This window comes from Mesoplodon densirostris, chromosome 7 (genome assembly GCF_025265405.1).
Source record: "Mesoplodon densirostris isolate mMesDen1 chromosome 7, mMesDen1 primary haplotype, whole genome shotgun sequence".
NCBI classification, from domain to species: domain Eukaryota; kingdom Metazoa; phylum Chordata; class Mammalia; order Artiodactyla; family Ziphiidae; genus Mesoplodon; species Mesoplodon densirostris.
The window spans coordinates 69,158,134-69,185,102 of record NC_082667.1 but is presented as its reverse complement, the minus strand read 5'-3'; the positions used below and the strand labels follow the sequence as shown (position 1 = coordinate 69,185,102).

At 39.3% G+C, this 26,969-nt stretch overlaps 1 protein-coding gene, 1 long non-coding RNA gene and 1 pseudogene across 4 annotated transcripts in view; 2 read left to right on the top strand and 1 right to left on the bottom strand.

The window, feature by feature from the left end:
• FAR1 (fatty acyl-CoA reductase 1) overlaps positions 1–19,289 on the bottom strand; it is a 74,399-nt gene extending 55,110 nt beyond the window's left edge. Inside the window, exons 1-2 of one of the 3 annotated variants that reach the window (XM_060104261.1) lie at positions 19,141–19,232; positions 17,330–17,426 (exon numbers count right to left, since the gene is read on the bottom strand). The gene's annotated coding sequence lies outside the window, so the exon portion shown is untranslated. Of the gene's footprint in view, positions 1–17,329; positions 17,427–18,799; positions 18,909–19,140 lie in introns of those variants that run through there. The other 2 variants (XM_060104260.1, XM_060104262.1) reach the window with 2 other exon arrangements.
• LOC132494195 (small ribosomal subunit protein eS24-like) lies at positions 1,407–7,954 on the top strand (annotated as a pseudogene).
• Positions 19,290–19,653: 364 nt separating the features above from the next.
• On the top strand, positions 19,654–24,185 carry LOC132493806 (uncharacterized). The gene is made up of 3 exons (XR_009533022.1): positions 19,654–19,971; positions 22,255–22,373; positions 24,061–24,185. It is a non-coding gene; the product is annotated as an uncharacterized LOC132493806 (long non-coding RNA).
• The last annotated feature ends 2,784 nt before the right edge of the window (positions 24,186–26,969 follow it).

The window sequence follows — 26,969 nt, the reverse complement described above, 5'->3', positions numbered from 1 at the left end:
CAGGCATCAGTCCTAGAACATAAAAGGATAGAAGAAAAGTCTTCCTCCCTTACATAAGCTATTAAGAAATTAAGTCTCTAGTGAAGCCATTTTCAGTACTCTATTGAATCTGGCCCTGTTATAAACTGCTTCCTGATAAATAAGGTAGGCCCCCTTTGTGGAAACAAGTCTTCCAAATAACCCAATGCCATGATGTAGTGGGGACCTTTGGGCTCTGAGTCTAGCAGGGCTGGGCTGGAATCCAGGCTCATCCATTTATCTTGGGGGTGAGCTTACTTATCTGTTTGTTTCTGTAGTTTCCTCATCTCTAAAACATATAGACAGCATATACACCCCCACCCCTTCACTTCATAGCATTTGTATAAGGATTAAGGCTGGGCACGTAATTACATTTCCTTATTCATCTTCCCCCTACTTCTTTGGCAGTGATTTCTCTCTGGTCCCTCAGCAGTCAGTCTGATCTGTAATATTTCAGTCTAAAAAATTTTAATTATCTTTTTTTATGGAAATAATCATTTACTTATGAGTGTAATTTTTAGACTAGGAAAAAATTTTTATTACCAAAGTAAAACTAATAGCTACTTTATCTCTGGACTGTATACTGTTACAGTCACATGCACATATACCCATTTTTTAATTCTGGGAAGGAAATTAATGATTTTAGGAGAAGTAGGTTTAAACCAAACCTCTGAGGACTAAAAAAGGAAAGAGGTGGTTCAACTTATACTGATATGAAACACAGCATTCATGATTAACTTTAAAAGCCAAGATGTAATATTCTGTATGATATACCACCTTTTATGGAAAAGGAATGAAAAAACGAATGCATATGTTTATAAATACACAGATTTTTCTGGCAAAAAAGCCAAAAAACTGGTAATAATGGTTGCCTCTGGGAGGGAGACCTGGGTAACTAGGGAAGAGAAATGACGGGCATTTGCTTTTCACTATATATCCTTTTGCACAATTTAAAATTATGTACAAAGTGCATATGTTATATATTTTTAACTACTGGTGCAGAAAGAAACATACAGGTAGAGCCAGTAAATAGAAAAATCAGAAGGTACCAAAAAAATATTTGAAAGCATATATTTTCCCATCAATTGGCCAGTCTATACTATCTTTTGTCCTCTAACAATTTACAAACTCACTTTCATCTATGAGAAAAAAAGTATGAAAAATCTTTTCTAAAGTGAAAAATAAAAGACGAGCATTGTGTTAAGAAAAAAAAGTGTAATATCTTTCTTCTGCTAATCTTTATTACTTGAGTTTTTATTTCATTTCTTTATTAGATGGCAAACCTACTAGATTAAAAACCAGATGATGTTTTAACTATGAAACTTTTAACAAGACTTTAGCAGGCTGGATTTCCTAAATGTAATGTGAGAAATTCTTCCCCCGTCTGGATGATGATGATCTTTTGGATCAGATACCACTCTCTCCCATCTCCTGAGAGGACCCCTACGCTCACCATGTTCACCAAGGAGTCAAGTACACAGAATTACCAAACACAGTTCTGCAGTGAAGTTCTGCAGTGAGACTGGCTCTACCTATATGTTTCTTTCTGCACCAGTATTTATTGAACACACAGTAAAAACTGACAAAAGGTAATTGTAAGAACTCTTAGTTCCTTGTTTTAGCTGCTATAAATTTATTTAGGGAAACTAAGCACTGAATATGAAAATCTCTAGACAATGTCTAAACATTCATTCCAGCTTCCTATAAATTTCCACCTACAGCTACACCTTAAAGTAGGATCTACTTAGTTGTCTTCCTCTTAAAAAGTGGCTCCTCTGTGCCTCTAGCATGTAAACAAACCCAAAGTAAATAACCTACCGATGGAGACAGTGGGGAGAGCAAAGAGACAAAGAATAAGGTATTTCATCTATCTTTTTATTGGGAGTCACTGATTGACTCCCAATCAGGGGCAGTTCTGTGTTTAACACAGACACATCCAATGCTGTTTTGTCTCATAATCCTACTACACCTCTAAGCTGGAGGACCACTTGGCAGGAGTACTGGAGGAAATTCAAGCAGCAGTAGATAGAATGCTGAGCTAAATGGTCTTTTAATATCCCTTAGATTCCATGGCTGAAAAGTTTAAAAAATAAATAAATAAAAGAATTTCAAGTATCCTTAAAAGAGGGGGAATTAATTCCAAAATATTCTAAACGAAGAGTTGGCAAAGGTTTCTGTAAAGGGTCAAGTAGTAAATATTTTCAGCTTGTGGGTCATACAATCTTAGTAGCAACTACTCCATTCTGCCATTTGGGACACAAAATCAGCCATGAACAGTAAGTAAACAAATGGGCATGGCTCTGTTTCAATAAAACTTTATTCACAAAGACAGGAAAACAGTTTGCAGGTCACAGTTTGCCAACCCCTGTTCTAAATAAAGATTCTGAATATTCCACATTCAGAAAAATGAACTACTAAGAAAGGCAGCAATGGGAAACCAGCACAGTCTAAGTATCCATTGCCTATGATTTCACTATTCCTAGAGTTACTATGCATGTCACTCTAAAATGGACAGTAAATAATTGATATAATATTTTCAAAAAAAAACAATAAATGAATGACAGGCTTCAGAAACAAAGATATTCCAGAGACTAAACACAACACAAAGACATGACCTATAGCCTTTTTCAAGGTGTACTTAAAAATATGTATTTCTAAAAGGAGAGCCCATTAAGATAAGATGTTCAGGGGTGAAGCTTGGGCGATATTATTTTGGAGAAAAGGCTACAAGTGAAGAAGAGCACAGAATATAATCCTGTCGCAGACTCAGAAACCCTAGACCGCTACCATGTTCAAAAAAAATCTTGATATAATAATAAAAAAATAACACAGAATTTAAAGAGGTCAAGAGTTAACCCAACACTGTTGCAAGATACAAAGCTTTGTTTATATACTGTGTACAGGTCTAAAACTACATAGATTAGTCTTTTCTATGTAAAAGTATAACATTACTTATAATTTTATGTAGCCAAAGGTTATACGTGGCTAAGGGAACGGGAATGGAAGCAGAAAAGAGACTATGCACATGGTAAATATCACAGAATTATGAAAATTCCCCAAAAAGCTGCACTGAGCTACAATGACCATGAGGGGATTCCATATACATACTTCTGCTTCCTCATTATTTTTTCTTTTCATTTGCTTTTCCACTAAAAGGGAAATAGAAATTAGGTATCTGTAACTGATGGGAATTAATAACTCTCTAATCCAGAAGTTCATCAACAGGCTTGGGGGGTGGCAGGGAAATCCAAGAACATGTTAAAGTTTCATGCAAAATATTGTTTTGAGTGTGTTTATGTGTGTGTGTACAAGTGTGCACTCCCGTGCATATATCTGTACATTTTTCTAGGGGAAAAAAATCCACTGCTCTTATCAGATTCTCAAAAGGGTCAATGAGCATAAACAGTAAAAAACTACTATCAAATTTTATGTGTAGTATGTGTGTATGCTAGAGAGAAAGGGGACCTAAACTGCAGAGAATAGAGCTTCATGGTCACTGATTAAAAACCCCATTCATACCTAATCTGGAGTAAAAATGTGTAAATGGTTAAAACATAATTGTATCAATCTCTCTTGAAGCCTGTTATGGATTGAACTGTGTTCCCCCTAAAAAGATATGTTGAAATCCTAATCCCTAGGACTTCAGAATGTGACCTTATTTGGAAACGGGGTTGTTGAAGGTGTAATTAGTTAAGGTAAATGATATAACACTGGAGCAGAATAGGTCTCTAATCCAACATCACTGGTGTCCTTATAAGAGGAGAGGCATGTAAAGACAGAGATACACAGGGAGAACTCCACCTGACAACAAAAGCAGAGACTGGAATTACACAGCTACAAGCCAAGGAATATCAAAATTGCTAAGAAAAAACTAGGAAGAGGCAAGGAAGAATTCCCTTACAGGTTTCGGACAGAGCATGGATTTTGGACTTCTAACCTCCAGAACCGTGAGACAATAAATATATGTTGTTTTAAGCCACCCAGTTTGTAGTACTTTGTTACAGCAGCCCTAGGAAACTAAGAGAAGGCCAAATACCATAGTAACTAAAATTAAGGTACAGAGCAAAAGGCCTTCTAAAGATGATCATATGCTCTCATGACATAATAAACATACCATGGACACTTTCCAACAAACATGACAGTTTCAATTACCAAAATACATTCTACTAAATAGTTAAGGATGGAATGGCTTTTCCAAATGGGTACAGGAAAGAATGATGGAAAAAAGTTTTATATATCAAAGGTAAAGACCAAAATAAAGTTAATGTTCAGATCCCAGAACAAACCATTGGGGTATATCACTGACTGTACATCTGTACACTGTATTTAAATCTCAGTATATAGTAGCAGATTCAGGGAAAGTAGTGTTCTGATGATCTATTGCTATGTAACAAAATCACTCTAAAACAACATCTTAAAACAACAATAATCATTTTTATTCTCTCTCATAGTTTCTGAGAGTTAGGAATTTGGGAAGGGCTCGAATAAGCAGTTTTAGCTGAACAGTTCTGGCTCCCATCTTAGAGTCTCTTCACGTGGTCTGTCCACATGAGGCAGTCTGGGTTTCCTTATAGCATGGCAATCTCAGGCTATACTGATGAAAAGCTGTTGAAGACTTCAAGACCAGTATTTTGGTGAGCTGGATAGAAGCTCACCTTTTCTGACCTCACCTTATTGCTCACAAGTGATTCACAAGAACACCCAAATTCAAGGGAAGGGAACATAACTCCACCTCAGGATGAGAGAATGGTCAAGGTCACAAGAACATGTGAGAAGGGACACATTGTTACAACTACTTTTAGAAAATACAATCTGTCACAAAGAATATGGTAAAGTAACTGCTCATTACTCCTGAGATGGTCAACCATTTGAAACTGTCCCATAGGTTAACAGAAACTGATGACTAAAAGAAATTCTTGAGCTTGTCTTACAGAACAGCAGCTAAGGGGAACAGCTTATTTAAAAAAAACCCTGCTTGTAATATGCTTTCACTGATCAAGCTCATCTTAATTATTTCTTTTGGCTCCTTAACCACCACCCTTAGATAACACCTCTGTCGTATGGGTCCCTACAGTATTGGGGGCTTATGCTGTTTTCCAGAAACTTGGAGTCAGCTCTTATCCAGTTCAAGTTGGCTAAGATTTTTGGTTGGGACCACTGACCCTAAAACTGGGCCTGCAAAGGTGTCCAATAAATGACCTTTTGACGTCACAGGACTCAAAACTCCACCCTCAGATCATGCTAAGTGCCTCCGTTTTTGAACATGCATCTCAAGAAGAAGCATGTAACTCAGATATGCCTGCAAAGAACACCAATTACCTCACCTTTTCCCTACCTCCAATCACCTTTCCCCATGCCTAATACCACCCTTCTTCTTTATCCCATAAATATTTCAAACCCCTTGCCTTCAGGGAGGCAGATCTGAGATCTGCTCTCCTGTCTCCTGACTTGGCTGTCTCCTGAATAAACCCCTTCTCTGCTGCAGACCTCAGTGTCTCAGCGTTTGGCTTGCTGCACATCAGGCAAACAAACCTGGTTCAGTAACACATTTAATCCATGTTCAAGTTACCCAAAATGCCTTTAAAAAAATATGGCCCCATGGGCCTCATACTTTTAAGTGCAGATGATCCTTGAACAACACAGGTTTAAACTACATGGGTGCACTTATGCACAGATTTTTTCAACAAATGCAGATTACAGCATTATACAACCTGCAGTTGGTTGAACCTGAGGAGGCAGAACCACAGATACAGAGAGCCAACTGTAAAATTACACACAGATTTTTCTGACTTCTCGGAAGACTGGCACCCATAACCTCCACTGCTGCTCCAGGGTCAACTGATTTTGCCTACCAAATAATCTCATTCACTGAATAAAAATTTCACTTTCCCATATCCACTTAATTGTGAACTTCTAACCAGTAGATTTCTACTTGGAGTTGACATACTTGTAGCCAAAAACAAGCCAACTCACTTTAGTTAGACTATTAAGAGGCCTCATATTATAGGTAAGCATATATTTTCTTTTAAAATTTTTGATAGACTCTCATCTGGAGGCATATCGGGAACCACTGGTGTAGCGTCTTTTTACTATATTTTAATAACTCTAGAATATTTAGTGTTTTGATTAAGACTCAACGTAAAAGAAAACCTCTGCAAGTGAGCTGTAAACAACAAAAGAAGGACTAAAAAATGCAAACTCAAAATGTACAAGTTGATAAGAATAGTGGGTTCCTTTTTCTTTTCAAAAATTAAGGCTTACAAAGCATTTTTCAACAAACAAAAGAATAACTCTAGCATCTTGGTTTTCAATAAAAGATGCTAGTGTCCAACCCTGTTGTAAGCATCCATTGAAGTGAATATAATGGCCACTCTGTTTGCCTACACAGACATTGACATGCCAATATTTAACTCTCTATATCCAACCTTCCCCAATGTCTATGACACATCTTGGTAAGGAATCTCAGTAGGTTCATTGGTTCTTAGGGCACTACACAACTATTTTGTATACTGATGTTACTCCGTAAGCATGGCACTTTGGCAAGTTAAAATGCCTCTAAAACCTCATTATCCTGGAAAATATTAGACGTTAAGAAAAATCACACTCAGAATTCCTCTGAGTGATGTAAAAATCAAACACAAAAACATCCTTAAAAGTCAAGTTCTACTTCATCAGAGAGGAAATGTCAATTCTACAGCATTAAAATTATTTGCTGACAAGAAAACTTAAATTTTTTAGCAATACCCATTTTCCTTTGTTTCTGTCCTCGAGGCCTGTACCAGTAGGGTAACTTCTCTACTGTAAAGCCTACAGAAGAAGGGCTGTGCTCTTGTTAACACAGTTTGGTAATAAACAGTTCCACAGCTTGCAAAAACATGTATCCAATTCCATTCTGGGAGAAAACAATCTTAAAAAAGTAACCTCCAAAAGTCATACATGATTTTCTTTAGATCAACTATTGTGCTACAGACTCCTTACCTTAATAAAAATGTTTTCATGTTAAATATTGTAATTTTTATCCTAACACTTTCAGACTCAAAAAAGTGAAATACAATATACAAAGGCATACTAGTATTTCAAGTGTATCAGCAAAGATAAGGCTTCTTAAACTTCTCCAACACAACACAGAAATCGAAATATCCCATTCTGCTTAAAAACTCATTAAAGTTGTGCATCTGATTCCATAATATACCTAAGAATTAATATAGGGCTTCCCTGGTGGCGCAGTGGTTGAGAGTCCGCCTGCCGATGCAGGGAACACGGGTTCGTGCCCCGGTCTGGGAGGATCCCACATGCCACGGAGCAGCTGGGCCCGTGAGCCATGGCCGCTGAGCCGGCGTGTCCGGAGCCTGTGCTCCGCAACGGGAGAGGCCACAACAGTGAGAGGCCCGTGTACCACACACACAAAAAAAGAATTAATATAAAAATATTTCACTCTTTTCCTCTCTGGCTGCTTGAAGATCAGCAACCATCATAAATGACACAGTAGCTCTCCAGACCAGGAAGTTCATGACCAACCACTACTTTAGCAGAAACAATTGGTCATCGACATCCTTCACCCTGGGAAGGCAAAAGTAGCTAAGAGAGATATTCAGGAAAAACTAGCCAACATGAATAATAAGACCACACCAGATGTCATCTTTGGATTTGGATTCAGAATCCATTTTGGCGGTGGCAAGACAACTGGCTTTGGCAGGATTTACGATTCCTTGGACTACAGAAAGAAAAATGAACCCTAACATAGACGTGTAAGACATGGCCTGCAAAAGAAAAAGACCTCAAGGAAACAGCAAAAGCAATGAAGAACAGAATGAAGAAAGTCAAGAGGACTGCAAAGGCCAATGTTGGTGCTGGGAAAAAGTGAGCTGGAGATTGGACAACAGAAGGAGTAAAGACTCTGAAGTGACTGTATCTGTGGTGACTGTGTAGATTTTTCATGAGATGATTAATAAACTAAGAACTTTCACATGAAAATATATACACGTTTCAAATTACTCGGCAGAACTGATTTTAACATGAAAATGTTCCATGTATACCGTGAACATTACATGTAGACATACACATACAAGTTTACCCAAAAAATTGACTCAGGCAGATTACTAATCATGTATCTTGTGTGGTCTGATTTAAAACTACCAAAGCCTACTCATGAAGAATAGTAACTTTAAGAACAAGTTGTTAGAATCAGTATTTCACTAGTTACAGGAAGTAGACTTTGTTTGAAAGCTGTTTATACTCAGTCTGATTATTATAGCAAATAACCTGCAACTCTTAACTACGGAAAAGTGCTTTGAAGCTCCTGCTGTATGCTGTATTTCCTCTCTGCTTCTCTTGTGTCACTTTCTTATGAAGCCTTCTGAATCTGTTCCCAAGGCTGAACCTAAAAACAGGCTCTAGTCCACCAAGGCAGCATTTTCCAAATTGTGGTAAATGGGGCTGGGAAGCTGTACACTTTATCCCCAACCAGGAGAGCTACAAAGTGTATTAGCATATCAAAGACCTACAAAATGTACTTAAGTAAAGAAACTCCTAGACCTCTTTTTTTTTAATTTAATTTTATTTATTTATTTTATACAGCAGGTTCTTATTAGTTATCCATGTTATACATATTAGTGTATACATGTCAATCCCAATCGCCCAATTCATCACCCCCCCACCCCCCGCTGCCTTCCCCCCTTGGTGTCCATATGTTTGTTCTCTACATCTGTGTCTCAATTTCTACCCTGCAAACCGGTTCATCTGACCTCTTAAGGCTGGCCTTTCACCAATTTCCCAACACCGCTAGGGAAACAATGCTCCTGAAAAGCTCATTATTACCACATCAGCCTTCGAAGGTAATGACTATACAAACATGGACCAAACCTCCCACGGTCTACAAATGATTTAGAAAGCATGACCTTCCATTGATCCACAAGGTTACTTATGAATACACTATAAAGCCAGTTTTTAAGAGTTGCAAATATGAGTATGTTATTAGAATGTATTGAAAACTTCAGTTTGTTTACAATTAATAACTCTGCTTGCTGCAACTCACAATGCTGCAAAGCTTCTACCAAATATGCGCACTCAAAACCTGTAATTCTGTAATTTTCAATCAGTCAGTGAAACTGGTCATGGTTTTCAATTATCATTATTCTTACTTCTAATTAAGTTGAGCTTCATTATTATCATTTTAGTTGTTCTATTAAACCAGCAGAATGTGTTATGTAATTCTATTACTAGAATTTGAGACCTACAGTTTTCTAACTAGTCTAGACTTTAAGACAAGTATATTTTTTGTGATTCAAATAGGAACCATCCATTTCCCTAACTGCTGAAGAAAGTCCCTCTCCCCCCCAAAATGCTTATACCTTGACAATTTATTTGTTATTATTCCACTAGAAAGTGGGAATTACTGAGCTAAAGAATGACCCAGCTAAAGGGCCGGGATTAAAAGAGCTGGAGGGTCACTGTTCTAAAGGTCTTTACCCCAGCTATAAGGGCAGGTCTTCTCCTTGGTCACCAGGTCCACACCAACCAAATGTGGCATGAGGACATGGAATCAGAGCCCTTCGTGGAAGTAAAAGAAACTTCTCTGAACTTGAATGTCAACGATCCCTCCAGTCTCTAGTTTTGAGTAGGAAGCTTCCAGCAATCTCTTTAAACAACTGAATCCCATAACAAAGCCTCTTCTCAAAAATCTTCCTGGTCTAGCTTTAAAACCTTGCCAGGTTCTTATGTAAAGCTTGCAACAAACAAAATGCTGTCAAGCACAGAAAGGTATAGAAAACAAGAGGGAAGTGTTTGATGACTTTGTGGATTCTTAGAATCTCTTTCCAGCTCTGAAACTGACTTAACGCATCTAAGAAGCCCAGCGAATTCTTAGGCAATTTATCAATTGAGAATCAAAGTCACAATGCTAAAAAACTCTGTCAAGATATTTCCTTCTCCATAAACTGAGATCCAGAACGAAAAGACAGCCAAGATAAATAAGAGCAACAGACTACGCTGTTGGGACTGCCACTAACCACGTGACCTTGGGCAAGTCAATTAATTGCTCTGATCAGTCATAAAATTCACTGAAGGGGAGGCTAAATCACTGATGGATAAATCCTCTTCTAGCTCTCAAAGTCTATGTATTACTGTATATTAGAATAAGTTATTTCCTAGTAATACATTAGATACTCAGAAAATTATTAACTCCAATGGGTCACAAGGTTATCACTTTAAAGCCATACACCTAATATTCACTGATCTTCAAACAACCTATGATCTGCTCTGCAGTCAAAGGTCCCATTTATCAGCTAACTGATCTGTTCCTATCTCCTAAGGATTCTGCTTATGCTAATAACCATTATTATGATTATATTTTAGGTACAATCCACAAATTTTTAAAACCCCATACTTACCTCACACCGGTCAGAATGGCCAACATCAAAAAAAAAAAAAATCTACAAACAATAAATGTTGAAGAGGGTGTGGAGAAAAGGGAACCCTCTTGCACTGTTGGTGGGAATGTAAATTGATACAGCCACTATGAAGAACAGTATGGAGGTTCCTTAAAAAACTAAAAATAGAACTACCACATGACCCAGCAATCCAACTACTGGGCATATACCCAGAGAAAACCATAATTCAAAGAGTCATGTACCACAATGTTCACTGCAGCACTATTTACAATAGCCAGGACATGGAAGCAACCTAAGTGTCTACTGACAGATGAATGGATAAAGAAGATGTGGCACATATATACAATGGGATATTACTCAGCGATAAAAAGCAACGAAATTGAGTTATTTGTAGTGAGGTAGATAGACCTAGAGTCTGTCATACAGAATGAAGTAAGTCAAAAAGAGAGAAACAAATACCGAATGCTAACACATATATATGGAATCTTAAAAAAAAAAAAAATGGTTCTGATGAACCCAGGGGCAGGACAGGAATAAAGACGCAAATGTAGAGAATGGACTTGAGGACACGAGGAGGGGGAAGGGTAAGCTGGGACAAAGTGAGAGAGTAGCACTGGCATATATACACTACCAAATGTAGAATAGATAGCTAGTGGGAAGCAGGTGCATCGCAAGGGGAGATCAGCTCAGTGCTTTGTGACCACCTACAGGGGTGGGATAGGGAGTGTGGAAGGCAGACGCAAGAGGGAGGGGATATGGGGATATATGTACATATATGTATACATATAGCTGATTCATTTTGTTATAAAGCAGAAACTAACACACCATTGTAAAGCAATTATACTCCAATAAAGATGTTAAAAAAAAAACAACCCATACTTCTAAGAAATATATTTAGGCCCATCCTTCAAACTAGATGGACAATAAACACTTATGATCTCAAGGTTCTACTGAGAATCAATCCTCTGTCAGACCAATACATGTTTCTAAGCCTCTGTGTATCATATCTAGGAGTTGTTTTAACACAAATGTGAACCTCAAAATACTTTAACAGATCCTTTCCTCCACAGATCTTAACTAATTAAGGGCAAGAGAGGTCAAAGAAGTTTTTTCCTTTACCTCTGAAAAGGTGGTATTTATGTATTTATTCATCCTTAAATCATATTCTACTTCATCTTAATTCAGGATGGATAGCAGCCATTATATAAAGTTCCATACACTTATTCCCAAATCTTTGGTAAAATCATTCCTACATATTCAAACTGGCTACAGCTTGTTTTCCCCCAAGAATCCAATTAAGAATTGGTCTTTTAAAAAGTTAGGCATTTGCATAATGAATTTTATAATTTCACTCAATAATGAAAAACACTTGTTTGACTCAAAATTCCTGCAATGACCATTGCTAAGAATGCAGGTGTCGAAGGATCACTGATAGTTGAGAAAATTTTGCAAAGTTCTTCAGAAGTTGGTTATGACACTATGCTTGGAGATTTTGTGAATATGGTGGAAAAAGGAATCACTGATCCAACTAAGGTTGTAGGAAGTGCATTACTGGATGCTGCTGGAGTGGCCTCTCTGTTAACTACAGCAGAAGTCGTAGTCACAGAAATTCCTAAAGAAGAGAAGGATCCTGGAATGGGCGGAATGGGTGGGATGGGAGGTGGGATGCGAGGTGGGATGGGAGGTGGCATGTCCTAATTCCTAGAATAGTGCTTTACCATCATTAATGAGCTGTGAAAGGAAGCTCAAGGCAGCGTTCCTCACCAATAACTTTAATGAGAGGTCAGCTGAAGGAGTTGACTGAAGAAAAGGCTGGCTGATGTTTAAGAAAATCACTATAACCATCAGTTACTGGTTTCAGTTGACAACATAGAATGGTTTACTGCTGTCATTGTCCATGCCTACAGATAATTTACTTTGTATTTTTGAATAAAGACATTTGCACATTCCTGGTAAATGAGTGTAAGAGCCATGTACCAATGTACTGCTTTCAATTTAAATCACTGAGGCATTTTTACTACTATTCTGTTAAAATCAGGATTTTAGTGATTGCCATCAACAGATGAGAAGTTAAGAAGCAGCCTTTCTGTGGAGAGTAAGAATAATTGTGTACAGAGTAGGGCAATATCCAATTATGTGACAACCTTTGTGTAATAAAAATTGTTTAAAGTTAAAAAAAACAAAAACACTTGTTTGTAAAAGGTGAAGAGCACAAAGAAATAAATATAAGTTGAATTTTAGCAGTATGCTATCTGCCTATACATTAAAGAATGGATTATTAAACCAGAATCTGTAAACCTTCAAAGATATCTGAATGGGTTTTGAAAGTATTATTAGCCTCCTGAAATTATTAGAAAAACTAATTGTATATGTATATTTTTTCTGAGGAGAAGAGATAGCACAAAGCTTTGAGATGCTCAAAGGAGTTTATGACCTTTGACTAAGACTCTGCATTATGGGATATATTTTAAGATTTTAATTCTCAGTTAATGGCTCAAAGTTTTTAGGTCAATACTCCAAAATAATAAGATATAGTGGTAAGAATTCCTTACATTCACGAAGGATTTCTCATGTGGCTGCCATGCCAACATTTTTGGCAAAAATTCCATAAAGGACAAGAATGATCTAGACTAGATATCTCAAAGTAATCTTAAAACTGTCAAACAGTTAAAACTTAAACACACGCACACATACATACACACACTCCACCAATGTCATTTCCCATTTAGAATCTCTAATACTGGCATATGATCTTACATTGCTACATTCTGTTTTATATATGTATATTCAGTCTCTCCAACTACTTATCCCTGTCCTACAGTAGATTATTAAATCTAATTTCTCTTGCTCAGAACAGTATAATATACAAGTCTCAAATATATTTATATGAAGAAATTTCCACTTCACTTAGATTAGCATGTCTATTGTTGCACTTATCATGCTGTATGGTAATAACGGGTAAAAATGTCTAGGGACTTGTTTCAAAATTAAAAAGGGGGAGGGGAGTGGGTGGAGATACAGATGAAACAAGATTGACCACAAGTTGAAAAATGTTAAAGCTGGTGATATGCATATTATTGTATTTTTATGTTTGCAATTTTCCATAATACAAAGTTTAAAGACATTGGCCTCGCCTATTAGAACAGAGAGCTTCTTAAAGACAGGTGCAGGAGCTTTCCTCTTTGTACATCTGCCCAGTAGAGAGCAGATAGTTACTCTGCTAAACACATTTCATTCTTTATGTGAAAGGCAGCAGTACTATCCTTCAATGAAACTTCAACAACTCTTTGATGGTATTTTATTTAAACAATTATTTTTTTAACCCAGATAAAACATATTCATTCATTCACTACTTACTGGTTACCTACTTTTCTCAGATATCCTGTCTTGATAAATGGAGGATATAAAAAGTAATTCATACTCTCTAATAAATTAAGAATCTGACAATACCCTCAAGGATCCATGGAAAAAAGGGCAGGGAGGGAAGACAGGGAGATGAAGAGAAAGAAAAAATAGTAAAAAGCAACAAACACAGTATTTTAAGAAAGGGCTCTAAGGCATCCACATTTTTAATTAGAAAGAAGGCATACAGTTTCTTTAAGCTGGACAGGTCTAAAAGTTGCCCTCCCCACTCTATTCTACAGATGAGGAAACTAAAGCTCAGAGAGGGGAAGTGACTTGCCTCAAGTTACACATCAAGTTGCTAACAAAACCAAAATTAAAGTTCAGATCTGCTCATTCACAGCGCAATGTGAATTTTCTACATAAAAAATTTTCTCCTACACCATAATATTCACTACCTAAAGAGAATGCCTATTTTATTATTAATAAACACTTCAATTTTGTATTCTACCATACTAAAAAAAAAAAGCAATACACTAAGTAAAGGGAGGAGGCTGGGAAGAAAATGCAAACAAACTGCTAAGACAGTTATACATGAATACTATATGCACATACCACACTTCCTTAATTCTGAGACACATTTGACTTTAAGACAAAGTATCCATTTTGTAAACATTTTTAAAAAAATATAGACACTGTAAAATCTTCATTTCAAAAAATATTAAAATGTGAAAACACACACCTCTAAAGCAATAAAATATAACACACCCTATAAGACACAAAAATCACTATCATTTAAGACCCCGTGTCACGGGCACAAACACACAGAGCAAGAGTCCCATCTTCTAAAGTAACGAATAGTTACTAAATACCTAAGGCTATGTGGCATTTTTTTCAGTTGTATGTATTAATCAACAAGCCCTTCTTGCCATACATCTCATATGCATGAGCTCTGGAGTCAGAGAAAGCAAATTGGAATCTCCAGCTCTGCCACTTAGCTCTCTGGCCTTTGGAAAGTTACTAATTTCTCTAAATCTCATTCTCTTCATAAAATAAGATAACCACCTTAGAGAATTGCCTGAGAATTAAATGCAATAATTTATTTAAGGAACACAGTACAGTGCCTAGATGAAATACTAAGTTTCCTTCCACAATTCCTATGGACCAAATGAAATTAAAACTAAAAACTACGTCCCATTCTTGACTTACAAGATTGGAATAAATCTGTACTAACCCTAGGGCAAATACTACTAATTTGCTTTGGAATAATTATTTGATAAGAAAAGCTTATTTTCTTGAAATTTATCTCTTTTCTTCTTCAAATTGGGAACAGAAAACAATGACGACTTTTTTTTTTTTTTTTTTTTTTTTGTGGTACGCGAGCCTCTCACTGTTGTGGCCTCTCCCGTTGCGGAGCACAGGCTCCGGACGCGCAGGCTCAGCGGCCATGGCTCGTGGGCCCAGCAGCTCCGCGGCATGTGGGATCCCCCCGGACCGGGGCACGAACCCGTGTCCCCTGCATCAGCAGGCGGACTCTCAACCACTGCGCCACCAGGGAAGCTCCAACAATGACGATTTTTAAGTGTTTAAGTTAAATTTGTTATACGTAAGCTCAGCACTTTCATGTTGCCTTACTGAACTGAGACTCTAAGCCCAGTACAAACCCACTGAAGAGAGGAACTACAAGCCTACGTGTGGGAGGAGAGAAGGGTATAAGGCCAAAAAGACACAGTTAAAATGACTCAATGTACGACTGGTTTGGGTTTTTTTTAACCTTAAATTCATTTATTAAACAATGTTCAGAAAAGCCAAGACCATATCTCCATGATTCAGGGTGCTTTAGTAACCTGATCCCTCAGATTAAGCAAATGTAGTTTCAGGTTGTTTCCAACAATAACAAGTCATTGCCAAGACGGGACTGTGCCTAGCGAAGTGGCTCATATGCGGTAGACACTGAAATAAGACCATCTTCTCTCCTACCCCAAACATAGTACAGACTAGACCATCCACATATTCTCTCACTATTAGTTCATTTTAGTTGAATGATTTTTCCCCACTAATGATAAAAATAACAATGCTTTTTTTTAACCTTGGAAAAATACAAAAAGTACCAGCATTTTTAAACTACCCATGATCTTATCAGCCAATAACTAAAATATTACAAAAGGACATACCAACATCTTTCCTATGAATTTGACCATAATTGTGATCATACCAAACTTTAAATTTGCATAGAGCACTTGCCACTAAACACAATTAACTACCAGCCTGTATGTTAGTATCTTTATTTTGGCTTTCTTGAGACCAAATTCACACGATGTTTTTCCTTACTCAACTCAATGGTTTCTTCTCAATCTTTGCTCTTCTGAGTCTCTCAGCTACATATTTTGCTGATGATCACTTCCTCTTTCTTAAAACTCTATCCTAAGTTTCCCTAAACAGTATATTCCTCAGTGTCTACAAAAGTCTCTCCAACTAATCTTTTTCTATTTCTTCACTGGCTCTCTTCTGTCAACTCCTGACAATCTATAAAACATGGCTCAGTTTTGACCTTGAATTTGCTTGTCAACCTTGAATCCCTAGCACTTAATAACACAATGCCTGGCATGAAGCAGATGCTCAATTCACGTTTACTTACTGACTTTGCCAACCCTGACCTGCCACCTACTAGTTGTGTTACCTTGGTTAAATTGAATCTTTCCGAACCTCAGTTCACTCATTTATAAAGTAGGGATAATCAAAGGAAGATGATGCTTGGAAAGCTCAAAACAGTTTCTGGCACAAAGTAGCACCCAATAAATTTTGCTATTATTATCAACATAATCTAGTACAGGAATCAAAAATATTTATTATTATATATGGTTGAACACCAAATCTACCTCTCAACAACCCAATTTACTTTCACCATATTCCTCTTATCATAACTATCAAAAAACATTTTTGTACTCTTCACTACTTATCTCCAATCCATCATCAACTATTCTAATTTTTCTCTCCTAGCCACCATACAAAACCATCATTTATCAACTAAGCTATAACAACAGACTTAGTTGATTTCTACACCTTTACATCTTCATTCATGGGCTTCCCTGGTGGCACAGTGGTTAAGAATCCACCTGCCAACGCAGGGGACACATGTTCGAAACCTGCCGGGAAGATCCCACATGCTGCGGAGCAACTAAGCCCGTGTGCCTCAAGCAACTACTGAGCCTGCACTCTAGAGCCCGCGTGCCACAACTACTGAAGCCTGCACACCTATAACCGGTGCTCCACAACAAGAGAAGCCACCGCAATGAGAAGCCCATGCATCACAAAGAAGAGTAGCCCCAGCGTACCGCAACTAGAGAGAGCCTGCGCGCAGCAACGAAGACCCAACTCAGCCAAAACTAAATAAATAAAATAAATAAATTTATTTAAAAAAAATCTTCATTCAAATCTTCAATCCTCCTTAAAAACCATTTTTAATTTGTCACTCTTGTCCACAGTTGCTTATAACATGTCCATACTACTGAAATGCCATCCTCTTATCTTGCAATAACCCATGTCCCAACTCCTAGTTCAAAAGATGGCTCAACACTCACCTCTTCCAGGAAACTTTCCCTGATTAACTCCACACCACTCAGATTACTTCTGCTCCGAGTCGCCTCAGCACCTCAGCACTTAAGGTACTCTGTTATACTAAGAGTAAAATGTGATCAGTGAATAGCATTACCAAGAAATTACTTCCACAAAACTATTTCTACATCCTAAAGAATGGTCCATTACCTATAATGCTTTGTTGATTTGGTTAATTAGGAAACATCCTATTTGACAAATGCCCTCTTTGGGTTTTGTCCTTAACACTATACTACTTCATGTTGGTAAAGAAGCACTTAACTCTTCACAATCCTTTTGTCCTATCCTCAGGCAGAAATTATACCTCAGTTGTATCACCTCCTCCTCTTTAAATCCAATGGAAATGTAGTAATGGACCATTTTCTTTTCTGCTAACTTTTCTCTGCCCCCAACCTCTGCCCATACCCCGCAAATAAAACCTCCAAAGCTTTAAACAGAAAGGTAGTAGCAGTGATACCATGTTTTTCTTTTCTGTAAGTGAAAAGAACTTGGAACCTATTTAGCTACAAAACTCTTCCCAAGGCTGAAAAATTTCCCAACAAGCGTGATGCATAATCAAATTCTACATCAAAATGCTTGATTCTTATAGAGTAACAGAATTGTACTTATGTTCACTCTTACTTGTGTTACTGTAAGAGATCTTGCATCATTTTTATGACACATGACTGTTGAGAAACTCCCCTGTATTGCAGTTTTTGGAAAGTAACCTGTGATGTTGTCTTTAAACTAACACATTCTACTTTTTTTTGATATAAGAATTAAGCGATTCCTCACTGCGATCCAATCAAAAGCAAACAATATTTGTGCCATGGCTTGTGAGAAGATGAGTTCGTGTGCTGCTGAGGCAAAACAATGAGATGAACTGTCACACGGGTGGGAGAAGGGTTGGGGAGGACGGAGGAAGGTTGGGGAGGGAGGACAATCAACCTCAGCAGTGAGAGTTAACAAGTCTGAGAGTTTGGCCATCGACGAGTAGTGAATGAACCTATGGACCTGGTCCTACCTGACAAAACCGACAGTTATTCTTGCTGACTTACTCATAAAAGATCCACACCCTTCAGTTACCATACTTAAACCTACCTCGTTTGCTCCTTGTATACTTTCTCCTAACTGGCCACCTAACGCCTTCTAGTCAAACAGTCTCCATCCACACCTCACCTAAAACCTCTGCCTCTCAGTCACCTTCCGGCTTTAGTAAGTGCCTCTTACTCCAGATTCACGTGTCCCAAGCCTGTCCTCCCTTCACTCCCAGCTGATTTCCCCCCAGTCTCAATCAATGCCTACTTCCAAGAGGCCAACCACACGCCCCGGCTCCGCACCTTCTCCCCGGGCACCCTTTTCTGAGCATCACCCTATTCCCATCACTTTCTTCGTCCCCAAACCCAGAATCCTGCTATCACAGGCCTCCTTTCACTGCCACCCTCAGGCGCACAAACCTGCTCCTCCGTTAACTACCCCGCCCCATCTTCGCCACCTCTACGCGGTCTCTCCGCCCCAGGCGGCGGCCCCAGGATCCGCGTCTGCAAACCAGGCCCCTCCCTATGGCACCGCTCTCAGACCCGGCTCTCCAGAGGGCGGTGGCCCCGCCAAGCCTCGCAGAGACCATCCGGGCAGAAGCGGGCGCCCCCCGCTCTACGCAGCCGTGGGCGGGGACGGGGCAGCGGGTGTAGCCCCCGCCTCGGCCAGGCCTGCCTCCCCGGCTCCCAGAGCCGCGGCCCCGGCCAGGCGAGGAGGGACCCGCAGCCCGCCTCTCCCGCCCGGCGTCCCCGCCTCTCACCTAGACGCAGAGGCTCGGGCCTCGCTTTCCTCCTGGCAGTCCAGAGAGTGCTCTGTCGCCGTCGCCGTCGCGCTCCCTTCACTCGCTCTTCCACCGCCCCCGACCGGCCGCTGAAGAGCGGACGGGTGGTGGCACGCCCATTGGCTGCGGCCCGCGCTCGCGTCAGCCGGCCCCGACCCGGACCTCGGAATGTGACTGGCTGACGCGGCGCCTCTTTTCCACGTCTTGTCCTGATTGGCTCTCTCGCGCCCCCTTACTAGGAGGACCGCTCACCCTCCTCCTGGCTTCGGCCTCCCACCCCCTCAACCCCGTTTCCATCCGGGCGGGAGGAGGACGCGAGCGGGCGCGGGTGGGACACGAACGGCCAATGGGAGGGCGGAGAGAGGGCCGGGAGGTGGGCTCTGCTCCCGGCCAGCTCGCGGGGAAAGTTCATCCAATGGTCGCGCGCCCCACATCCCGAGCTCACGAGCGCCCCCGCGGGTAGCTCGCGTTCCGGCGGGTCGCGTCCAGGGCCACACCCGGGCTGCCCGTCGCTTGGGAGCGGCGCCCACTGGAAATGTGGGGAGGATGCGGCGAGGCGGCCGCGGGTGACCGCTGGCAGCCATTGTGGCGTGCTCCCGCACTGTCTTCGTGAGTCCCGACGCGCCTCTTGGCGGGGCTGGTTTGGGTCGGTGAGAGCGGAGCCGTGGCTCTGTGGTCCCCTGCAGCCTCCGCGGGGTGCCCTATAGAGAGGGAGCCGAGCGTGCGTCTCGTCCAGCCCCGCGGGACTGTGGGTCAAATATTTCCACTTAACACTGCTTCCAGAGTAATTTCATACAAAATTTAAACATGGTGAGAGAAATTAGAATAATGGTTATCTCGCGGGGGGAGGAGGGGAAATGGAAAGGGCACAAGGGAACCTCACGGAAGCTTGGAGCGTTCTGCTTCTTGATCTGGGTGATAGTTACCGAGGTGGTGTCTGCCTAGGTAAAACTTCACCGAGTCGTACGCTTAAGATTAGTTCACTCAACGCACTTTATGTATAATATCTCAATTTTTTACATGGTAAAAGGATTGTGAGAAAAACTCTAATATTACCATAACCTTAGGCTCCATGGGACACCCATGGTATAAACCATCCCACTAGGATTTAGCTATCATTCAAAAACTAGAAACCAGAGGAAGAAAAAAAGGCCTGTGAGAATTTAAAGTGAATGAAAGCTCCTGGCACGGTGAATAACACTCACAGGTTGGTGCTTTAAGGATGAGCTAAGATGGTTCAGAATGATTTTTCTCTGAGGATTTAGAGCTTGTTTTAGTGCCTGACACTGTTACTAGAACTAAAGCACCCATGGTGCTGCACCCAGTTGGAAACTACAAAAGTTTACGGAGCTGCGTACTTTACTTTCATTTGAACACCATGGCTTCTGCCTTGGAGGAGCTCACAGTCCAGCACAAAGTTCAGTCACCCTCTGTATCCGTGGGGAATTGGTTCCAGGACACACTCTCCCCATCCCACCCCACCCCCCGCAAATACCAAAATCCACAGATGTTCATGTTCCTTATGTAAGATGGTGAAGAATCTTTGTTTCTGAACTTGGCATATAAAGTTAGGTAAGATAGTATTTTTCACAGAGCATAGGATATAATAAGGACACAGACATAAACAGATAATTCCACTATAATGCAGGATGAGGGAATACATATAAACAGGATCTTACCCAGCCTAGGGAATTTAGGGGCATCTTCTTAGAACATGCAGAATTAAGTTAACCACTGCTAACATAACCACTGTGCACATCCTCCCACATTCTTTAAATCATCTCTAGTTAACTTATAATACCTAATACAACGCAAATGCTATGTAAGTAGTTGTAAATACAATGTAAATGCTGGGTAAATAGTTGCTGACAAATAGCAAATTCAAACTTTTGCTTTTTGGAACTTTTCTAGAATTTTTTTTCTGAATATTTTCAATCCACAGTTATTTGAATTCACAGATGTGGAACCCACGGATACTGAGACTGTCAATACAGTCATTCCTGGCAGAGGGCACCGAACACAAAACTAATACAGCTGCCTACCCTCAGGGATGAGTCATTTCCCTAGGCTAGGCAAGATGTGTGTGTGTCTAAAACCCAGTCCATTAGCAAAATTATGAAATATCCAGGGTCAGATGAAACACTTCTTAGCTATAGGTCAATAATATTCTTCCCAAAATAGCCACAAGAACTATGGGCCAAATGCTAGCCTGTGAAAGGGCATCAGCAGCAAAACAAGTTAAAGATTACAGGATTCGTGTTTATTAATTCAGTCATTAAGTTGTTCATTTCTGATAAATACCTTTGTTTAAAGTACTTGTCCCTGAATGAGGCACATAAAGTTAGGTAAGACAGTATTTCGAACAGAGCATAGGGTGTAATAGGGAGGCAGACATAAACAGATAATTCCATTATAATGAAGGATGAGAGAATATATATAAAAATGATCTAACCCAGCCTAGGGAATTTAGGGGCATCTTCTTAGAAGACACAGAGCTAAGTTAACCACTGCTAAGGTTTATCACCATACCGTAAGCAATTAGGCACTATTTCTGGAGAGTACTTTCATTACAAATTTTTAAATTTTTGTGCAAATACCTTGATTTTTAAAAAATAGTTATATGTAAATATAACAATATAATGGCTATATATAAATATAAATTAATACTTAGTTCTGAGAAAAACGTGAAGAAATTAAGTAATTGCTTAATGAATACATTATGACTTTCAAAAATAACTTTAGGGTTGCAAGCTTAAGGGCGTTCATTTGATTCAAGTCGATGTGTATGTAACATGTCCCTCCAGCAGAGACCCCCCACAGATGAGCAGCATGCATTCTGGAAGAGGACTTAAAATTAAAACAACGGTTTACTATCCAAGATGGTACAGTCTCATGGGCATGTTGTGTGGCTCGTGTCCCTTGTAGTGCACCACCATTTTTACATGAATTCCAAGTCATTTATCTATAAAAAGTGACTAATAGTCTTCACAAAAGGTAATGAAGGATTTTGCCCAGAGTCAAACACTTAAAATATAGTAATACCAAAAAATAATAGTAATTCATTCAAATGCTTTTCCCATCTCTTTTCAACAGGAGCCCCGAAAATTGGGCTGCCATATATTGGAATCTACTACATTGTAATTTTATTCACGTATGGAACACCTGTATATACTTTTGATTCTTGCTACAGAAACACAGTTCTGTAAATGAAGGTAAATTATACCAAGTCAAAAATGTATTACTATAATTTACAGCCTAAGGATACCATATATTACTGAGAAAATAAATAGGAATAGACACCAAAAACACATATGTTACTCATAAACTAGTTATAGCTATTTGTGCATTCCCTCAGACTTCCATAACTTCTTTAAAAACAGAAGTCAAGTAAGGTCAAGCATTCATTTTTTAATGCAAACAGTACCTCTTCCTGCTCTGAGGAAATACTTTTCTCATGGCATGTATCATTTTCTAACTCATATGATATATTCTTCTGTCAATGTCTCATTAAACATAGTTGTGTTGAGGTTCTTCACTCCATCTTTATAACAGCCCTATGCAAATGCTCATCTATTCATCTGAATTTTGTAGAAGAGAAAATTGAGGCTCAATGAGACAAGTAATTTGCGCAAAGTCACACAGCTGTTAGGTGGCAGAAGTGGAATTGAAATCTAGGTCTATTTGATGGCAAATTCCATAATCTTTTTACTATGCCACATTTGCCTCCACCAAAACAAGATCTGGTCATTTTGCCTTCTCCTCCATACATCTTTGTGTTCCCCACAATGAGTAGCACAGAATCTTACGTATGCCTCTCATGGAACTCATGGTGTTAATAATTATTTTCACCATGCTTTATCTTTACAGATTTCATGACAAAGGAGAGTGTGAACTATTTAAAAGTAACTACTTCTTTTGACAAAACTAAAGGGAACACAACTTTGTAGTTGCAGTTAAGAACCCATTACAGCTATCTAGAATGCATCAGAGATGCTCACTTTCATAGCATAGACTGAGCACAGCATAGAAAGAGTTTCAGGCAGCTTTTCTCAAGAGAACCAAATTTCTAGTGAGTACAGTTACTCTCTGCAATGCATTTGGTGATCCCTATCTTGTTCGGTATTCAATTATGACACCCAGAATTGGTCTGCTTTAAACATATTTTTAAAGCTTGTTATTAAAAAGCAAACAAAAAAATTCTACCGAGTTTCTAACATTTCTGCTAATACATCAATTGTCAGTCTGAACGAGTACACACAGGTTTCTGTGGCTTCATTTCCTCATCTCTAAAAGGAGGGTGAAACTTAATGCCCAGTATCTGTTCTGCGTGTTTTAGAGATCTGTGAAATAAGTTTGGTTTTCACCTGGAGGCGAATCATCTGACCCTCAGTTATTCAACAGCTTTAATCTACGTGGAACAAAAATGGAGCTGCTATGTTCTTGGCTCTTCTAAAATATTCCTTGTGTCCTGACCACTGACTTTCTGGTTCTTGAAGAGTGGCAGAATATGCCACCCCAAAATATGCCACTTTAGCATAAGGATTATTTTGAGCTAAAGTCACCTAAGAAACAGCAGATGCAAGAAGAGCCTTCTAAGCTCCCCTTTTCTTCCTGAAAACAGGAGATAAAAGCTCCCATGTGAAGGATGCTCTCATACCAGAAGAAAAGAAACATTCTTCAGTGGCAAATCAAAGCCGAGTATCCTGTATACATAGACTTTGTTGAAATAATTCGTATCTTCCTTTAGCCTCCCCATATAATTTACTTTTTCACAATTGCCTTTATTTGTTCAACCTAGTATAAAAGCCTATAGATTTTGCCATTTTTTTGAGTCTTCATTTAACATAAATGTGTATACAATTCTACTGTTAATCTGTTTTATGCCAATTTAATTCTCAGGCCCAGCCAAAAAACCTTAAGAAGATAGAGGTAAAATTTTGCCTCCCCTACAGTTTCTGGTTATGAGGTTGGGATTTCAATGGTTGGGACACTGAGAGATCCTGGGACAGCTGACAAAAAGCCAGCAGAAGGTAAGAATTCTTACACATCAATCCCTTAGATCTCTGCCTGCATGGCCCAACCAAAGCAAGAATAATGAAAGTCTCTCATCTTTTTCCCTTTCTAAATGTAGCTTGGCAGGAGAAAAAGTATGTAAAAATTAGTTCTTTGAGTTGTGACCTTTGTATTTGGTTCTGAGTACCCATTGGTTATAATCCACAGCCTCCTAGTCTTTGTTTCTTTGTCTCTGTCTTTAGTGGTGCTTGTCATAAGGAGCAAAATCATAAAATGAGCTGCTCCATTCATCTTGTTTCACATCTTCAGAGCTTGGCTTTGTGACCAGGGAAAATATTCTCTCTGATCTCCACCAGCTGGACTGGACAGTACAAGTATTGGCCTGACTCAGGTAACCGGCCAAACAGGCTGGAAATCAAGACACAAAATGACAAGCAGCATTCTCTTTGTCCAACCCTGCCACCTCTCAGAGAAGTGTGTCTTAAGAGAGATTCCAGTTTGTCTTGAGAGATTCCAGTCCATAAGGAGCCTTTGTTGTCTTACCTTTGTTGTCTTCATAGTGCTAGGAAGCCCTTATCCTAATGTCACCCACCCGATGCCACAAATTAGCTGGTCTATAGCTGGAGACGTTTCAAGTTCCTGTAGGAAACAAGAGACACCAGTTTCACAAACACTATTCTTACTGCCTGTGACAGTAAAGCTCTTTGCATTCTTAGGCTAACTCTGGGAGTGAACTTTCTGGATTTTGGGAGGGCTGCATCTTTTGTACTCTCTTTGGGGATGCCTCTCATGTCTGTGGCTAAGCCATAAAAGGCTTATTGGTTTTGAGTCATAATTAAAATAGGTATACTCTTGAATATTTGGACTTCTGTATCTAAAAGGATTTTTTAGAGAGCTCTCACCCTATACAATTATCCTATTGTTACCTATGGGAAAGTCAAATTGAAAGGAAAAAATTAATAAGACGAAGATAACTCTTGTATAAGTTAGTAAATTTTCTGTTTCTATATTTATACCTAACTCATGGCTAAGGTTTAAAATGAAAACTATAAGATCTCTTTTTGTATATGTCTCTATATGTCTATGTATATATGTAATATTTTTCTACCTCTGGATGATACTGCCAAAATTACTCTGTAAAAGAGTTCTATTTAATTGGTTTAAAAAAATAAATGCTTATATAAAGTATTCCTGAAACTCTCAGAAATATAGAAACTAACCCAAATGTTTCTCAGGTTCACAGGATCTGGGATAAAAGCTTGTTTAAGTCATGTCTTCAGAGTTGTCAACAATAAATATAATGAAGACATAGCACTTATTCTATTTGGGTTTACTAGTCAAATGAATTTATGTTATCTCTACTAGATGTTTAAGGTTGTAAAATTTTAAACTCAATTTAAAATCAGGATGTATAGTAAAAATAAATTGCTTGATGCATGTCAAACACAGCAGTACATTAAAAAAGTTGGAGAGGGCTTCCCTGGTGGCTCAGTGGTTGAGAGTCCGCCTGCCGATGCAGGGGACACGGATTCATGCCCCAGTCCAGGAGGATCCCACATGCCGCGGAGCGGCTGGGCCCGTGAGCCATGGCCGCTGAGCCTGTGCGTCCGGAGCCTGTGCTCCGCAACGGGAGAGGCCACAACAGTGAGAGGCCAGTGTACAGCAAAAAATAAAATTAAATTAAATTTAAAAAAAAAATAATAATTTTTTTCCTAAAGTAAAATGACTAAATGTTCCAGAATGAGAAAGAGAAAATGAATAGGACAAAATCAAAATGGATATAGAAAATTACAGAAGGTTTGTAGAACAGAAATTTTTTGTGGCAAGGTCAAAGCTGGCTAAAGTTAAATGCATTTACTTATAAGACTTCTTTAAATGAGCGCAATAATGTACTGATACAAATCTAGAGTTTAATTTTCTCTGTTAACATGACAAAGTTTATTAGATTGTCTGCTTTTTTTTTTAACTTTTTTTTTTTTGTACAGTTTTTTGGGGTTTTTTTTTTTTTTGCGGTACGTGGGCCTCTCACTGTTGTGGCCTCTCCCGTTGCGGAGCACAGGCTCCAGACGCGCAGGCTCAGCGGCCATGGCTCACGGGCCCAGCCACTCCGCGGCATGTGGGATCTTCCCAGACTGGGGCACGAACCCGTGTCCCCCGCATCGTCAGGTGGACTCTCAACCACTGCGCCACCAGGGAAGCCCTGTATGGGCATATGTTACTAATATTTCAAAAATTTTACAAAGTTCCTAGAAATTTGTCAGTACCCTTATTATCTGTATAAGCAATCATAAACCCAATTATTATTTTGAAACATTGCATGTCACAGAAATAACCAAATGTCCCTTATAATTGCATCATTTCTTTAAAGAGTGAACTCTCAACAGATCTTTTTTTTTTTTTTTTGCGATACGCAGGTCTCTCACTGTTGTGGCCTCTTCTGTTGCGGAGCACAGGCTCCAGACGCGCAGGCTCAGTGGCCATGGCTCACGGGCCCAGCCGCTCCGCGACATGTGGGATCTGCCCAGACCGGGGCATGAACCCGTGTCCTCTGCATCGGCAGGCGGACTCTCAACCACTGCGCCACCAGGGAAGCCTTTGAAAGACTTTTAAAGGTTCAATCTAAGATTCCTTATTAAAAGTTCTAACAAAGCAGACTTATAAAGAACCTATATGATAAATCATTCTTGCTGCACTTATGTAAATAATCATGCCAAGTTTAACAAGACTAAACGTACTTTACAAACAAAAGTCTTACTGTAATTATATTTAATAAAAATGGGGTTGACTCTAGAGAG